The sequence below is a fragment of the Gossypium arboreum genome, chromosome 8 (assembly GCF_025698485.1).
Source record: "Gossypium arboreum isolate Shixiya-1 chromosome 8, ASM2569848v2, whole genome shotgun sequence".
NCBI classification, from domain to species: domain Eukaryota; kingdom Viridiplantae; phylum Streptophyta; class Magnoliopsida; order Malvales; family Malvaceae; genus Gossypium; species Gossypium arboreum.
This window is the reverse complement of record NC_069077.1, coordinates 78372107-78389985: the sequence shown is the minus strand read 5'-3', so window position 1 is coordinate 78389985 and position 17879 is coordinate 78372107. Positions and strand designations below refer to the sequence as shown.

The 17879-nt window shown below is 33.6% G+C and overlaps 1 long non-coding RNA gene across 1 annotated transcript; it reads left to right on the top strand.

The window, feature by feature from the left end:
- Positions 1-6602: 6602 nt before the first annotated feature.
- Positions 6603-13157, top strand: LOC128296359 (uncharacterized). Its single transcript, XR_008286943.1, has 2 exons — positions 6603-6675; positions 12989-13157. It is a non-coding gene; the product is annotated as an uncharacterized LOC128296359 (long non-coding RNA).
- Positions 13158-17879: the final 4722 nt, after the last annotated feature.

Below are 17879 nucleotides of genomic sequence, written 5' to 3'. Positions count from 1 at the left end.
TGAATTCCACTATTGTAACTGACATTACATACTAGAGAAGTCGTATGCACCAACTTTCAATTCCTTATTTATTTGAACTTAGTCGTTACTTACATCAAAGTGTAAGAGTCACGCATATATAGTCTGGCATCCACTCGGGAGTTAGGTATGCCACACAATGAACATCACAAGTGAATAAATCCATAAATGGATTCAATATCTATTCTATCAGATATATATCTCTATCTTCTAGGAGTCATCCACTCCAATGCCAAAGACAAGGCATCCCCCTATTAGACTTGATAGATGACATATGAGCCTTTTAATTGGTTTGCTCATTTTCGATTAGACTAACTAATACAAGTTGTCTTTTTGTATTACGATCAGACCACGTAATATTGATTGGTATTAGTTAAACATTTTGACAACCAATGCACAACATTTGCTTCCATTTTTCTTTGCATGTAAAAACCATGTGAGGACAATTATATAAAGTATTAATGTCATTTTTGAAAATTTTTATTAACTAATCTGTTTAAAAAAGTTACAATTGTACTTAGACGAAAGTACTACACTTAGGGCACCAGATCCAACAGTTTAGACCTAGAAGATAGTTTTAATTCCAAAATCTGAGGGCATGTAGCCATTTAGGCTATAGTTCTCTAGACAGAAAGAAAATACATTTCTAACAGTAATAAGACTCTCCAACACGAGAGTGTGGCCCAACTTTAAACAATTTAATTGATTTTTGGCAGCCTCATTGTCTAGCTGTTGTCTACGGGCGCAAATTAAATCAGGAGGAATAGACCATTAGGTTGGAAACCCAAATCCACTTCTTAGACTACACCTCACCCGAATAGATTTATTTTTGTTGAGGTGAAGGTTGGAGGCCTAGTTTTTTATAATGGGCTCACGCCCATGGCAATTACTGAAGTACGCCAACCCACCAAAGGACCTACAAGAAGTCACCTTCAATTGGTAAATCAATTGCTAAATGTTGAGGATGGGTGGATCGCATTTTATATTATAGTCGATAAAGTAGGCCACCAAGGTCTACATAAATAAGCTGACGAGTTGCCTCGACGTGACCCCATACTCTTTAAGGTAGAGCAAAAGAAATGATGTAAGGGTAGTTGGAACCCAATTTCAAATAGATAAAAAGTGAGGAGGATATCATCAGAATGGTCGCTTGCTCGACATTCGCCTTGGACAAGGCTGAAATCATAGGCGTAGTTGGGAAGTTGAATCCCCCTAACACCCAGGAAGGGAATATTTCCCCTTGGGATGTGGTGTAATGGAAAAGAGAGGTCTCTACTGAGGTACCTACCCCATGGCCTCTGGGTCCAAACTCGTCGCCTACTTGTCACCACTACGATTGTCACACCCTCAAGGCATATAGTTGTGAAGTTATCTATGTTGGCATAGTGTAATCTGCTAATTAACAGTCTTCTAACGTGTTATTCGCCATAGAAATGATTAAGGATTTTGTCACAGGTTATTCTACTAATTAAGAAAAGGATATGATCAGTAAAGAGTGAGTCTGGTATGAGTTATCGCCAAATGTATAGTGCGTCCAGTTTCTTGAGCACCATGCTAATTGGGTTTTGTAGAGTGATTTGGTTAGGAGCCAATTGAATTGACTGGTCAAATATCAAATCTATAGGATTCTCATTTATGTTCCTCTTAGAACCTATAGGCAATTATGAAGGAAAAACTCTAGATTCAATTGGTACTTATTGAGACCCACCATAGGGAAACTAAATATATATTGTGAGAATGATTAGTTTGGATTGGTTTTCTTCCTTTAATATCTACTCTCTGGTTCATCCTCTTAGAACTTATATGTTTTCTTATCTATAAGCTAGGGATTTAGAATTAATAAGTGAATGTTCCACCTCCTAGACAGTCTATGATCTTTGCATGTTAAATTTTTGAAAGAATAAGGTTGTTAAGAAGCTTATGAATAGTAGGTTATTAAAACAAGGCCATGCATTAGGGTTGTCTATGATTGAGATGTTAACAATTTGTATGTAAATGGGTTTTAATGGTGAATTTATGTTCTTTTAGCAATTGTTACTGCTTGTTTGAGAAATGTGTTCGAGTTGGGAGTTCAAGCTATAGTTAAAGTGAGTATCATACGAGTCTCTATTTTGGCTCTTGCTTATGAATTGTTTTAGGTAAAAACATAAATATAAAGTCAAAACCTCATACAAATGGTAAGTGCGTAAATTATAGTGGTTACTACATATGCGATGTTGATAAGTTAGAAGTACTGTCTGAATAAAAAGTTGAGTGGTAAGTGTGTAGGTAAAGTCCGACATGGTAAAGTATGAATTATTCTGGTGTGTGAACAAATCTAGGCAAGTGGATAATAAGTAAAACATTCCTCTATGATACCTTTGGTAAGGCAACTATATTTCTAACCAAATTGGTGGATCACAATATGAAAATAAGTGCCTGACGATGTGGCTAAGATCCATGACATGATGTGATATGAAAATACTCATGGTGATGCCTCTATTAGACGAATATTGGATTGGTAGATCACAACATGAGGATGTGTAATTCCATGTGGTTGAGGCCCATGGCATGATATGGAAAAATGAATATTCATGGTGATGCCTTCAATAATATGAAGAATTGGACTGGCAAATCACGATATGAAGATATGTATAACTCCATGAAGGAGTAACCTACGGCACCTTCTATGAAAGTTCGTCGGGACAGTAAATACGTGATTTTATATATTGCTTATGTGGTGTGATCTGCTAAGTCTGTATGTCGTATTTTGTATGACCTTAATGGCCAATTCTTTATCGTCTCATTGGCATATTTGGTGATGCTTGTGTGGTAGAATCTGGTTATCCAACCTTGTGGTAAGTTTTGGACAAGTTTTGAGAGTTCTCTAATAGATAAGTCTATGATAAGGATACAACACGTCTGAATTTATTTTGGTTTGATTAGTTTTATGATATAATTCAATGAGTATAAAGACATTTTCCTTTAAGGAATTATGTATCTGCATGTTCAAAGAGGGAATCCTCCAATGTAATTTGTTAGATTATAAATCAGGCGTGTTCGTAGATATGAAGAGTATAATTGTTCATTGGTCTAAGTTCTTATGTGCTATGTAAGACTGAAATTTGAGTTATCTGGTATCAATGATATGTGAATAGTATCATGACTCATTATGGGCTTCAAGTGTATCTAAGTTGTTAGATTTCTTAGATGATATTATGATTGGTAACAAAGATGTATGGATTTCTTTTGTATGATCTAGATAGTTGATTGTTAGTATGAGCATGTATTGGGCTTTAAACTATAATATGATTCATTTAGTAGACTGATAGTATCAACATCAATATGGGAATCCGCTCATTGTGAGTTCAAATGGTAAGTATCCGCCAGTGAAAAGTTTTTGTGTATAGCCATTCTGGAAAAATTTTAAGTGTTTGTGTGAAGAGGAATTCATACGAAAGAGGGATCTGTAGAAAGATTCCTTTGAAAGCTATTTTCGCTCATCCAAGTACTAAAGTGATAGCTTGTAACAACTAGATTTTGAGCCTAGTCGAAACAGTGGCTTCGGGACCACAAATCTGATGAGGAAAATTTTATTTTTATTATATTTTTATGGCCTACAGTTTCACAGAATGATTCATGAAAATTTCTTTCGAAAATTTTGACGTTTGGGCACTCAATTTAGTTAAAAGAACTAAAACGTAAAAAGTGCAAAACTTGAGTTCTAGAAGCTAGAGGTGTCTAATTGCTATGAAATTTTAAATTGGAGGTCCTTAAATGGTAATTAGACCATTGGTTAATTTGTTGGACAAAAATGGACACAAAATAGGTGAAATAGAATATTTATAAGTTAGGGGCATTTTGGTCATTTAGTTATTAAAATGAACTAAAAACAAAATTAAAAGCCAATTTTTGTCCATCTTCAACCCCATAGCTGAATTTCACAAGGGGAAACCATGTAAAGGGTTTTTCAAGCTTCCAATCTAGATTATAAGTCCGTTCTAGCCCCGTTTTTACTGTTTTTCATGTTTTTGAAATCCTCGTAACGAGATCTATCTATTTCTACAACTAATTTGAGATATATTTAAAGTCTAAGGTTTTGACCCATGATGAATATATGTGTATTTTTGTGTTTAATGGTAGAAAATGCATGTTTATGGTTATAGAAATGACTTTTACTAAGTGATTTTTGGTGAAAATGCCTAAAAGGACTAATTTGTAAAAGTTATAAAATATATCATAAAAGTGTGATTTAATGAAAAATGTGGACTTCTATAAGTATAAAAGAGGTTCGACTAGGCTTGGTAATCGAAGAAATTGAATAAATTTCATTTTTCGAGCTTAGGGGCAAAAATGAAAATGTCAAACTTTAGGGGTAAAAATGTAATTTTTCCATAATATGATTTTTGGAACACATTGAATAATGTGACTAATAATTGAGCTAAATTTGATATTATAGATCAAGAAAAATGAGATTCGGGCCTAGAACGAGGGAAAAATAAGTATTTGACGGTTAGGTCCTTTTCACCATTTTTGGTATTAAGGTAAGTTTGTATGTGAATAATGCAATGCTATATTTATGTTTTAAATTACTTTAATATTATATGATTTATATGGTTGATATTATGAGTAAGTTCGATAAAGCCAAGATAACGAAGAAGTCCCGGTTAAACCTTAGGAATAGATAGGATACAAATGTCAAGACATTAAGGTTATGTGTGATTTCGTGTAAGACCATATTTGGGATATGACATTGATATGTGATTTTGTGTAAGACCATGTCTGGGACATGGCATCGATATGAGACATCGTGTAAGACTATAGCTGGGCTATCGGCATCGATATGTGATCCCATGTAAGACCATATTTGGGATATGGAATTGGCATCTTACTTTGTGCATGAGGTTTCCCGTGTATCCTTTAGTTTTCCAAGTGGTTCAATGGGTAATTCAAAGATTATGTCAAATATGTGAAAAATATGACTATGTTACGAGTTCGTACAGGTATGTACGTAAAGTTTATAAGCATTAGCTTCGTGATATTATGAGTTCATGATCATATGAAAGTGACCTTAAGTTAAACTTGTGAATAAGTATTTATGTTGATGATGTGTAAATTCATGGTAAATTCAGTTGAGAATCATGTGTTAGGCTTTTAAGCCATATCAAATTGAGAGGTAAGATGTTTAGTTCACTTGATTTGTGATCCATTGGATAATTGTAAAAAAGTGAAAGATTTGCATAATTGCCTATTAAAATGGTTATGAAAGTATGTGAAGTTCAGAGTTTAAATCATTGAAATATGTTAAGCTTTGAGCTTAAAAATATGAATACGCATAATTAATGTTCATGTTACTATGAGGCTTGAAATGATTTATTAATGATTATTATGGTATGTTATATTGAAGAGGTTACGATCGTTTGGCAAATGTTAAGATGTATTAAATTATGCTTATAAATTGAAGGGGGTAACCATTGTGATTGAGTAAGTTATGCCTATGAAGATTTAATGATGTTTATTTTGTGTTATGTTATGTTTGTTGTATGACAAATATATGACTATTGTAGCTTATTACTTGCATGCGAACTTACTAAGCTTTGTAGCTTACTCCCTTTCCCTTCCCATATCTTATAGTGTTGTATGCTAGCTCGAGTTGGAGATCACCTGTAATATCCTGATTTTGGGCCTAGTCGGAATAGTGGTTTCGTGACCACAAAATCCGAGATATAAATAATTATTTTATGATTATTTTAAGGTCTATGATATGATTGCATGATTGTGTGAAAATTTCGTGAAGAAATTTTATGCATAAAGTGCTTAATTTGAAATTTGGGACTAAATTGAATAAATTGCAAAACTTGTGTTCTAGAAGTATTTTGCATAAAATTGAATTAGATTATTAAATAGAGGTCCTTAAAGAGTAATTTTACCAATTTCTAAGTCTATGGACAAAAATTAGGACATGGAAGGAATTTTTGGAAAGTTTAGTAGTAAGGGCATTTTGGTCATTTAGGGTAAAATGAATTAAAATACACAATTAAAAGCCAATTTTGCTCATCTTCAACCCCATGGCCGAATATATCAAGGAGAAACCATGGCTAGGGTTTTCAAACTTCCAAGCTCGATTGTAAGTTCGTTTCTAGCCTCGTTTTAATGATTTTTACGTTTTGGAGTCCCTTAGCTCGATTTAGCTTATGCTAGCAATAATTTAACCTAGGGTTTATATTTGGAAAAATACCCATAGGTGAAATTTGTGTATTTTGGTGTTTTATGATAGAATATGAGGTTTTAAATTATGTTAGACAACTTGTGCTACTCGGTTTTAAGTGAAAACGAGCAAAAGGGCTTAATCGGTAAAAATACCTAATAGTCATAAGTACATGTTAGAGTGAGAATTTGATGTTGCCATAGAAGGAAAAATGATCAGCATGTCATAAAACATAAGAAAATAGGCTGAATTTTAATTTACGAGCTTTGGGGCAAAAGTGTAAATATGCAAAAGTTTAGGGGCAAAATTGTAATTTTTCCAAAATATGATTTTGGGTCAATTTGAATAATGTGAGTCCTAATTAGACTATATTTTAAATGATAGAGCAAGGAAAACTGAAATTCGGGCTAAAATAGGGAAAATACCAAGTTGTGGACGAAATGGTAAAAATAGCCATTTTCGCATACGAGGTAAGTTCATATGTAAATGTTGGTAACATAGTTATTATTTTAAATGTTTTAATGTTTTTTAAATGATATGATAATTATTATGAAATATTATACTTGTGATAATTGTTTGATAATATGTAATTATGTGAATTACTTGATGAGTATGAACTATCACCGAAGTATCGATTTTGATATTCCGTGGAAGACGGCAAAGATGTGAGTTCGAGGAAAAAGCCCGTTTGAACCTTAGGAATAGATTAGGATACAAGTGACATGTCACTAGGATGGTTGAGCATCCGAACTCGTTGAGTTGAGTCTGAGTTCACTTATGGATGCGAGCGTCTGAACTCGTTGAGTTGAGTCCGAGTTCGTGAGATGTAACTAGGCATCCGAACTCGTTGAGTTGAGTCCGAGTTCACTTATGGATGCGAACGCCCGAGCTTGTTGAGTTGAGTCCGAGTTCACTTATGGGCGGGTTACATGGTAGCTTGGCTACATATGTGGCACTTATGTGCAAGTTATCCATGTATCCGAATTATATTCCGATGTGTTCAACGGGTAAAGTTCTACTCAAATGGAGGAATACTCAAGATGAAAGGGACGTATTGATAAGTGTTGTGAAATGGATACTTTGAACAGGTATGTACTTAACCCTCGGGTTGAAAACTCGATATAACAACAATATGGTAAGATGATAAATGAAAAGGTGATATGAATGTCTTGGTGATGATTATGCAAATGATGTTTTATGTTTGCTTATATGGTTATGTTACTTGCTATTTGCATGTGAGCTTACTAAGCATTTATGCTTACTCCTCCTTTTCATTCCTTGTAGTGTTGACAAGCCAGCTCGAAATCGGAAGCGGTCGGAGGCACGCTCACACTATCCTTATACCATCTTGGCATAATGGCTTGTATATTTTGAGTATGGCATGTATAGCATTATAATCATTTTATATGTATGGTCTTATGATATGGTTATTGAGTGGTATGGAAATAGAAATGCTTGGTAATGATTACCCATTGGAATGGCTAATCATGATCATATTTGGTATTATGTATGTCAAATTGCTAGCTAATCCATGGAAACCATGAAATAGGTAAAATTTACTATAAAATAGATTCAGACAGCAGCAGAGACGTGAGATTAAAAAAATCACTAAAAATAGTAGAAATGGAATTAAATAATGAATAAGTTATGGAATCGAAGCTTGATGAGTCTATTTTCATATGGAATAAGCGAAACAGGTATATGAGCTATATTTTATGAGATGTTTAAATTTTTGTGAAACAGGGCCAGAGAGATTTCTGGATCCCCTGTTCTGAATTTGGAAATTCACCATAAATTTTACAAAGATAATTAGAAGTCATGCTTTATATGTACAGATTCCTTATTGAGTCTAGTTTTATTAGAGATAAACGGCATAGTCATTGAAGCTCTGTACAGGAGATATCTGATTCGTAATACACTGAGGTCAGAGTAGTTGAACCCTGAAACAGGGAGACTTTAACTAATAAACTGTACTAATTGGCCCAACCAAAATTCTAGAAAAAATTAGTAGATATATATATGAGTCTAGTTTCAGGAAAAATTTACGGAATTGGATTTCGAGTTTCGTAACTCGAGATATGATTTTTAAAGCGACTGTGATGCAGTTAGCCAGCTTGTCTGGAAATTTTAAAATGAATTGTATGAGCTGTTTAATTAATGAATTAAGTCCGTTAACACCTCGTGTTCGACTCGGAAATGGTCTCGGTGCGGGTGTTACATTTAGTGGTATCAGAGCAGGTTTAGTCGGTTCTCGGACTAACCTAGCATGTGTAAAAGTTTAGCTATACATGCCAGCGATGCGTGATAGTGTGATGTCTTCCGACGCGTATAAGTACCGTCTTATTTAGGCAGGTACTCTCCAACCGAGCTGCGCCAACCATGTTCAATGTTAAGTAAAGGTATTTGAGTAAAATTATGATTATGATAAGTCTCGGTTCAGAAAAGTATGAATAATGGTTTATGATACATATGTGATAATATGTGAGATGAAAGTTCATGTTGTGATAAATATTCATATTTGCTTAATGCTCATATGATGTAGTGTATGTGGCTTACTTGATAAGATGAACGGAATAAATAGAAAGTAGTAGAGGTATGAATAAAGGTCATAATATTATGATACGAATGAAAATGTCCTTGTCTTGATTGGATGTCGAATGTTGATGAATGTTAATGGTATATAATTTTATGAGGTAAAGGATTATAATGAAATGAACTTATCTATGTTAAATTGTTGGACTGAATTATATGATTGTAATGATATGTACATGATGATGCACGAAATGAAAGTTGTGATTGTGATGCAAATATCTATGTTTGTTTGGCCTTATATAATGTCATGAGCATGAATTAATTTAATTAATTGAATGGATAAGTAAAGCTGTCTAGAAAACATAGAATGTATGCCAACATGAATGAATGACATGATTATGATGATGTTACTATGATGATGGAAGTTGTGTCATATGTGTATGTATAAGAAAGTCGAGTCAGAGGTCCTACAACCCCTCCCCCTTACCAAAGTGGTACTTATAATGGAATTTCATGAGATTTGTATTGAATAAGTTTCTTGTTGAAAACCCAAAGAGTTCAATGATAGAATAATTATAAGTATGATCCGAGATTGAAAATGAGTGATAAGTAAAGTCGAGCGAAAGTATCGATTGATATAAAGATTATTGGAATTATGCCTTGTCCCAGTTAGAGAAGGAATTCTCTTTGGTAAATCAATTACTCAAGTGCAAGGTCGAGAAAAGTGTAAATCGAAATTTATTCGAATGACATTTTTAGTGAATGGTTTAATATAAAATTTGTGACGAGAACTAGTTGGGGAAATGATATTTCAAATGTGAATTATCGAGTGTGATGATTATGACCGGATGATTAGCGATCTCTTTTGAGATGTTCTATGTGTTCACCCGTTCTCGAAATATTTCTATGGCTATTGATCTTGAAGAAATTCTTGTTATATGGGAATGTCTTCTAATTCGGTGTTGGATGAAAGCATTGGTAGTCCTGATTGGTTTATAATTTATATTGCTCTATTTTATCGGGTATTCTATTTCATTTAAATCGATAAGAATTGATGAGAGAATTCATATGATATTATGATTCTGTTTCTTCTACTTGATGCTTCATCGATATATATGTATGGGAAGATATATTGATCTTGTTATATTTGATTTCATGGGATTAAATGATGTTTTCTTTTGGACTTTCTTTCTTTGAAGAATTATCGTGGTATTCGTATTTTCTCTATGAATTTGGTTTTCGATTCTCGGCATAGTATCGTATCTTGGGTTTCTTTATCACGGATCTCTTTATTCGGATTTCTTTATTCGGGTTTCTCTATCTTGGATTTCTTTATTCGGTTTTCTTGTTATCTTTGTTCCATAATTTGTCAATTATGACTCATGTTCAAGTATCGTTCTTCATTTCGTGATAATCATGTCAAATATGACTATACTTCTAATTTGATCTTGGTAATGTGGTGATTTTAGTATTGGGATTTTTCTAATTTCTATGTAAGGATTTGACATCGGTAAAGGCATAGGTGATAAAAGCGCGAGTTTTAGTCGGTATGGTAAATTATTTATTTGAAAGATTTCATGTGACAATTATGTCGGGATTATTTTTCCCAAGTTTGATAATAGAATTTCATTTTGTACAGATCAAAGAGTAAATAGTTTGAGCGAGAAGTCTATATTTATTAGAAAGAGTTGAATATTAGTTTAAGTCACTACGAATGATAAGGTTTCCATCTTGTGAAAGCTAAAAGTTTATTACATGTTGACAGAGTTCGGATAGATGAGAATATTGGTAACCAAGGCGTCTGAACTAGACTAGTCTACATTGAGCAAAGACTTCGACTTTCGGTAATGTATTGTTGTATGAATTGTGATGTGTTTCAAGACGGTGAGGTAATGTGATAGTTTAGAGCATCCGATGTTACATAAAATCGGAGTTGTTAAAGGGGTTAAAGCCGAGCATTGGGATCTATCAAAATTATCCTTGTCAATGTTGATATTGGGATGGAAATGAGAAGGATTATTCTTGAGGCCATATCGAATTATTTCTATGGCGGAAAGAGGAAAATGTGATGTATCCTATTGTTAAATGTTTGGCGAGATCTATAAATCACATCTGTATTGAATGAATTCCTACTCATCGATTCATGGAATTTCGGTCTCTTTGATTGTTGGATTTCTTGGAATTCGGTCTCCATTAAATCAAGTTGAGATCCGGGTTTTATGTCATGATATCATGGGAAATTAAGAAGGGTTGAAAATTTAAGAACAGTTGAGAGTTGAGGCGTAAGCTTTTAGATCATATGAGAAATTGAAGAGATGTATTGGAGGTGCAGTCTAAGTGCAAGTTCTTGACACCAAATATGAGATTAAAAGTGAAGACCACTTTTACGGTAAGATTTTGGGACGAAAATCACGAAGGGAAGAGTTGTAATATCCCGATTTTGGGCCTAGTCGGAATAGTGGTTTCGTGACCACAAAATCCGAGATATAAATAATTATTTTATGATTATTTTAAGGTCTATGATATGATTGCATGATTGTGTGAAAATTTCGTGAAGAAATTTTATGCATAAAGTGCTTAATTTGAAATTTGGGACTAAATTGAATAAATTGCAAAACTTGTGTTCTAGAAGTATTTTGCATAAAATTGAATTAGATTATTAAATAGAGGTCCTTAAAGAGTAATTTTACCAATTTCTAAGTCTATGGACAAAAGTTAGGACATGGAAGAAATTTTTGGAAAGTTTAGTAGTAAGGGCATTTTGGTCATTTAGGGGTAAAATGAATTAAAATACACAATTAAAAGCCAATTTTGCTCATCTTCAACCCCATGGCCGAATATAGCAAGGAGAAACCATGGCTAGGGTTTTCAAGCTTCCAAGCTCGATTGTAAGTCCGTTCTAGCCTCGTTTTAATGATTTTTACGTTTTTGGAGTCCGTAGCTCGATTTAGCTTATGCTAGCAATAATTTAACCTAGGGTTTATATTTGGAAAAATACCCATAGGTGAAATTTGTGTATTTTGGTGTTTTATGATAGAATATGAGGTTTTAAATTATGTTAGACAACTTGTGCTACTCGGTTTTAAGTGAAAAGCGAGCAAAAGGGCTTAATCGGTAAAAATACCTAATAGTCATAAGTACATGTTAGAGTGAGAATTTGATGTTGCCATAGAAGGGAAAAATGATCAGCATGTCATAAAACATAATAAAATAGGCTGAATTTTAATTTTACGAGCTTTGGGGCAAAAGTGTAAATATGCAAAAGTTTAGGGGCAAAATTGTAATTTTTCCAAAATATGATTTTGGGTCAATTTGAATAATGTGAGTCCTAATTAGACTATATTTTAAATGATAGAGCAAGGAAAACTGAAATTCGGGCTAAAATGGGGAAAATACCAAGTTGTGGACGAAATGGTAAAAATAGCCATTTTAGCATACGAGGTAAGTTCATATGTAAATGTTGGTAACATAGTTATTATTTTAAATGCTTTAATGTTTTTAAATGATATGATAATTATTATGAAATATTATACTTGTGATAATTGTTTGATAATATGTAATTATGTGAATTACTTGATGAGTATGAACTATCACCAAGTATCGATTTCGATATTCCGTGGAAGACGACAAAGATGTGAGTTCGAGGAAAAGCCCGTTTGAACCTTAGGAATAGATTAGGATACAAGTGACATGTCACTAGGATGGTTGAGCATCCGAACTCGTTGAGTTGAGTGCGAGTTCACTTATGGATGCGGCGTCTGAACTCGTTGAGTTGAGTCCGAGTTCGTGAGATGTAACTAGGCATCCGAACTCGTTGAGTTGAGTCCGAGTTCACTTATGGATGCGAACGCCCGAGCTCGTTGAGTTGAGTCCGAGTTCACTTATGGGCGGGTTACATGGTAGCTTGGCTACATATGTGGCACTTATGTGCAAGTTATCCATGTATCCGAATTATATTCGATGTGTTCAACGGGTAAAGTTCTACTCAAATGGAGGAATACTCAAGATGAAAGGGACGTATTGGTAAGTGTTGTGAAATGGATACTTTGAACAGGTATGTACTTAACCCTCGGGTTGAAAACTCGATATAACAACAATATGGTAAGATGATAAATGAAAAGGTGATATGAATGTCTTGGTGATGATTATGCAAATGATGTTTTATGTTTGCTTATATGGTTATGTTACTTGCTATTTGCATGTGAGCCTACTAAGCATTTATGCTTACTCCCTCCTTTTCATTCCTTGTAGTGTTGACAAGCCAGCTCGGAAATCGGAAACGGTCGGAGGCACGCTCACACTATCCGTATACCATCTTGGCATAATGGCTTGTATATTTTGAGTATGGCATGTATAGCATTATAATCATTTTATATGTATGGTCTTATGATATGGTTATTGAGTGGTATGGAAATAGAAATGCTTGGTAATGATTACCCATTGGAATGGCTAATCATGATCATATTTGGTATTATGTATGTCAAATTGCTAGCTAATCCATGGAAACCATGAAATAGGTAAAATTTACCATAAAATAGATTCAGACAGCAGCAGTGACGTGAGTTTAAAAAATCACTAAAAATAGTAGAAATGGAATTAAATAATGAATAAGTTATGGAATCGAAGCTTGATGAGTCTATTTTCATATGGAATAAGCAAAACAGGTATATGAGCTATATTTTATGAGATGTTTAAATTTTTGTGAAACAGGGCCAGAGAGATTTCTGGATCCCTTGTTCTGAATTTGGAAATTCACCATAAATTTTACAAAGATAATTAGAAGTCATGCTTTATATGTACAGATTCCTTATTGAGTCTAGTTTTATTAGAGATAAACGGCATAGTCATTGAAGCTCTGTACAGGGAGATATCTGATTCGTAATACACTGAGGTCAGAGTAGTTGAACCCTGAAACAGGGAGACTTTAACTAATAAACTGTACTAATTGGCCCAACCAAAATTCTAGAAAAAATTAGTAGATATATATATGAGTCTAGTTTCAGGAAAAATTTACGGAATTGGATTTGAGTTTCGTAACTCGAGATATGATTTTTAAAGCGACTGTGATGCAGTTAGCCAGCTTGTCTGGAAATTTTAAAATGAATTGTATGAGCTGTTTAATTAATGAATTAAGTCCGTTAACACCTCGTGTTCGACTCCGGAAACGGTCTCGGGTACGGGGTGTTACATCACCGAAGATTCTATCACACTATCAAGCTATCATGTAGTGTAAATGAACGTAAACCCTTGAGTCTATGGCATGTATAGGAACTTAGTCATTTTGTGAATGTGTCATTATGATATGGCTCAATGTATTGGCTTGTAATGATTAAGGATTTGATTTGGTATGTAGCCACATAAATTGGCTTATATTAACTAATGAGTTGCAAGCATATTAATTACTCATATGCCTATGCCTATGCCAATGTCATTGTGTGATGTGGTTTATAATGGTATGTTAATTAAATTAGACTAGATGATACATGTGGGAAGTTGTTATGTTGAAGGCGATTGGGTATGTGTGGACTTGATAAAGTATGATGTTATGAGCATGTATATGAAGGTAAGGAAATGATATGTTTAAGTCTTTATTGTTGATATATAGGTTAAATTGGCTAATAAATGGGATGTAAATATTCAATAATGACTAGCTATTGGAATGACTAGTTATGGTTATGCTTTGGTGTTTTGTATGTCTAAATGAAAGCTAATACAAAAAAATCATGAAAGAGTAAAATTAGTATTAAAGCAGTTTTGGACAGGAGCAGTAGTATAACTTTAAAAAATCACCAAAAATTATGGAAATCAAAATAGAGGTTGAATAAAATATGAAATTAAAGCCTATTGAGTCTAGTTTTACATAGAAGAAATGGTGTACGCAAAAGAATTTCATTTTATGAGATATTTGAATTTTTTTGAGACAAGGTCAAAATGATTTTAGGTTCCCCTGTCCTGAATTTGGAAAATCATTAAAAATTGTATAAAATGTAACAGCTCGATTTTAGCTAAATCAAAATAGTGGTTTCAGAACCACAAATCTGAGGTTGTAAAATTATTTTAGTATTATTTTTGGTGTTTATAACATGTGAATATATATGTGTGAAAATTTCGTGAGCTAATTTTATCATTTAATAGCTCAATTTGAGAAAAATGACTAAATCGTGTAAAATGCAAAAGTTGCATTCTATATGATAAAGGTGTCTATTTGTTATGGCTTATTAAATGTGAATTCCTCATGTTCTAAATAGACCATTGGTAGTGTGAATGGACATAAATGGTCTTATATTTGATGTTTAAATGGTTTAATAAACAAGGGTAAAATGGTAAACTATGTATTATGTAAATAATAAACAAAATCAAAGGCATTATCATCTTTATTTTCATCACCCATAACCAAAAATAAGAAGGAAAAATAAGTCATTCTAGGGTTCTTCATTCAGCCTTGTATATTCAAGCAATTAAGGTACAATTTTGATCCGTTTTTTTTTTTATGATTTCTATGTTTTTATGATGGTTGCTTTGAGTACTAGCTGGCACATGCCTCAATTTTTGAAAGTGTTGATGATTTTGAAAGTTGCCATTGATGAATTCATGTGTTTTTGAATGTTTGATGATGAAATATGAACGCTTGGTGTTTAATATATATATTTTTGTATAGTGATTTTTAGTGAAATTTCATAAAAAGGACTAATTTATGAAAAGATGAAAATGTGAGGTTAAATGTGTGAAATATTAATAAATATGGGCTGTTATGGAGCCTATAGAAATTCGACTAGCTTGGGTGTATGGAAATTGTTGAATTTTGTGTATTTATGAAATAGAGACTAAATTGAATAAATGTGAAACTTTAGGGGCTAAAGTATAAAAATGCCCAAATATGTGTTTGTGGATTAAACTGAGTAAATATGTGATTGAATAAGTTAATTTTGAATACATCTAGATCAAGAAAGGAGGAATCCGGATCTAAATCGGGGGAAACCTAAGTTATCGACTAAACAATTCAGTTCGCCGTTTTAGTATCCGAGGTAAGTTTGTACGTGGTAAACATTGTTACAAATTATGTTTTTAATGCTTTAATATTGTATAAATTGTATATATGCGACTACGATTATGTACGACAACAAATCGACTATGTTTGGCACTTAGTGTGCATTTTGAGATAGCTTCGACTATATAGATAGCACTTAGTGTGCGAATTGGAATAGCTTCGGCTATATGTGGCACTAAGTGTGTGACACCGAGATAGTTTTGGTTTAATGTGATAGCAGTAAGTGTGTGATATCGTTATAGCTTTGGCTAATCATTTATGCACTAAATGTGCGAGTTCTTTGAGTATTGAAAGATTCCTAGATGGTTTAACGCATTGAACAATGAGGTGAAAATAAAATAAATAAATATGGGAAAGTACATATATGTATGATACCTATGTGATAGCTCATTAGGATGAAAGAAGCAGCCGTAGCATGAAAGAAAGATAAGTAGAGTAGGATGATACTATGTGTATGAAGCTTGATGGATTTATATATATATATGATAAATGGTCATGGATTAGAATCGAATGTTGATTTGAGACTTTCTAAGTGTTTATCAATTGATGATTTTGTATATTATAAACTGTTAAGTATATATTTAGTAAAAACTTACTAAGCTATGAAGCTTACTTTGTGTTATTTGTTTATATTTTATAGAGTATCAAAGCTAACTCACACTCAGGGATTGTCGGAAAACGTCACCACATTATCGATCACGCATTGGTACTTTTGAAGCTTTGTATATATGGTATATGACATGTATAGGCTAGTGTCATTTTGGGATATTTGAGTTATGATATTAGCCATGAGATCTGGCTTGTAAATGTTGGTGTGGATTCGACCATTTAAGTTGGCTTAAGTTATATGTTTGATATATAATTTATGTGATGCATATAATGCCTTATATGATGACTTGTTTGGTATGGTTATATGGTTGTAAATTGGAATATTATGGTTGGAATGATGGTATCTTGTGACTTGGTTTTGAGATGATGAAATGGTATGTCTTAAAGCATGAAATAGATTATGAGATAATGCACTTAGAAGTTATGAAGGTTTGTTAGTTTTGATATATTGTTTGGATATGTCCTGGTTGTGGAATTGAGTAGTTGAAATAGTTGTGGATAGATGGCATGATAAGCGTATGGAATTGGCATGTTTTGGTTGCCTATATATGTGTTGAAATTATACCATTTTGATGGCTAAGTGTGCATGGGAAAAAGGGTGGCAAATTGGATTTGCAAATGGCCTATTTTTTTCTACACGGGCAGAGACACGACCGTGTGTCCCTTGGTGTACCCTTTCGAATTAAGTCAGTATACCCTACAGTTTTCACACGGCCTATGACATGGACGTTTCACACAACCCTTAAATGTTGAAAAATTTTCTAAGTTTCTTAAAGTTTACAAATGTTATCGGTTTAGTCCCAAACCACTTCTAAGCATGTTTTAAGGTCTTGTAAGATCTTATAAGGGATAATATGATTAAGATGAATGGATTTTTATTATGATTGTATAAATGTATATTAATGATGTGTATTATCCGGTAATGCTTCGTAATCCTATTCCGGTGTCGGATACGGGTCAGGGGTGTTACATTTTATTGGTATCAGAGCTATAGTTTAGTCGATTCTAGGACTAACATAGCGAGTGAGAATCTGGCTATAGATGCCATATATATAAACTACGATAGTGTGATGATTCCTGACAGTTAGAATGTGTTTTTCGTATAGCAAATGGATTCCGATCGAGCAATAGCTGATGATGTTGAAAGTAATGCGCCCGCTCCCGCTTAAGGGGCATCGCCGGCCGATTCTAGGCCTATTTCTAGTAGCTAAGGGGGAGAGGCTAAGCAAGCCTTCTTCCAAATGATGAGTGAGTGGTTCACGGAGTTCATTCGAACGAATCCGGCTACTTAACAACCTCCACCCCCACTTGTTCCTCAACAAGTCCCAATTGTGCCACAAGTGATAGAGTCGATTCGATTGAGTAAGCCACCTATTGATAATATTCGTAAACATGGGGCTGAATAGTTTTGGGCTGTAGTTGATGATGATGCTGAGAGAGCTGAGTTTTGGCTCGAGAATACGATCAGAGTATTCGAGGAATTTT